Raw genomic sequence first — 1,374 nt, 5'->3', positions numbered from 1 at the left:
CCTCTTCAAGGCAACACAAGGGCAGAGATGACAGAAACTTCCCCACCTCCCATGTAGGGACTGGGTCCCATGCCTGGTAAGAATGGATGGGTATCTTTGTGCCTGGGAGGTGCATGCTTGGGCTATCCCTATGCCCCAAAGGAATAAAACCCATTTCTGGTCTGTCTCCTTTAACCCTCAAAGAAGGCATTTACTGGCCTTGCTATTCCCAAAAGTTTCCTCAGGAAAGAATGGAGCTGCTATAAACACATCTCGGCTCCCTAAGTTCCATCTGATCTGTTGTAAAAGGCCTCTAAAAGTGAGGTGAAGAAAACCCCAGCTTCACCCTCTAAGGAGTACAGTAAAATGGTTTCTTTATAAAATTTAGACCTCCAAATAAGTCAGGAAAAAGAATGAGAAGACAAGTCAAGGATTTCAGTATAGATACATAATTTTAATATTTAATTTAAAATAAATTCAATGCTGGATTGGATTGGGAGAGAATATATGATTTGCAGAATAAAGGAAATTTTTTTTAATCATGAAATTACAAGTCATTGGTGAGAACAGGCTTCTCCCTCCTCTAGGCTTCTTACAGAGTCTGCTTAGAAAATAAGAGAGGTGAATCATCTCCCTTACCTCCTCCCACCAGAACGTGGCTCTCCCCAAATCCCAAAGGAGGAATAAGTCCACCATTGCCTCTTCCCATTTCTACCAAGAGTCAGCCTCTAGCCCCTCTGTATCAGGTCCAAGCTCCTGAGATAATGAGGGTCCCTCGGTTCCCTACTGAGTTTGGGCACATCTGATCAGAGAAACCACAAGTTAAGGCCCCGGAGACCAAAACCTTTGCTTTCCAAACTTGCATAGACAGTTGTCAGGGTTCCCAGGTGCAACCATCTTATAAGCACATCCATAGTCCCAGAGGGAGAGGAGGAAGGATGGAGCCCCTGAGCAGAAGCAGCCCTGCCACCTTATCACGGCCCTCCCAAAGTCCCTCTCACAGGGCCTCATAGGCAGGGAAGCCGGTAGGTCTCTCGACCAGTCATTGGGGCAGCAGGGAAGGCAGAAGGCCCCGGTTGGGGAAATGGTGGTCCTTGGAGAGGTATGAATGTGCAGGTAATAAAAGGCAAGAAGAGCATCCTTATCTCCTCACCCCAGCTAAGGCACTGAGAAGAAAGAAGGAACATAGAAACGGTAAAGATGGGAAAAGGAGGAGAAAGGGTCCCTTGGATCCTGGCCTGGGGAAGACAAAAATTACAGGAATGGAGGGCTTCCCTGGTGGCGCAGTGGTTGGGGGTCCGCCTACCGATGCAGGGGACACGGGTTCGTGCCCTGGTCTGGGAAGATCCCACGTGCCGCGGAGCGGCTGGCCCCGTGAGCCATGACCACTGCGCC

Source organism: Physeter macrocephalus, chromosome 4, assembly GCF_002837175.3.
Source record: "Physeter macrocephalus isolate SW-GA chromosome 4, ASM283717v5, whole genome shotgun sequence".
NCBI lineage: Eukaryota > Metazoa > Chordata > Mammalia > Artiodactyla > Physeteridae > Physeter > Physeter macrocephalus.
This window is presented reverse-complemented; position numbering follows the sequence as displayed.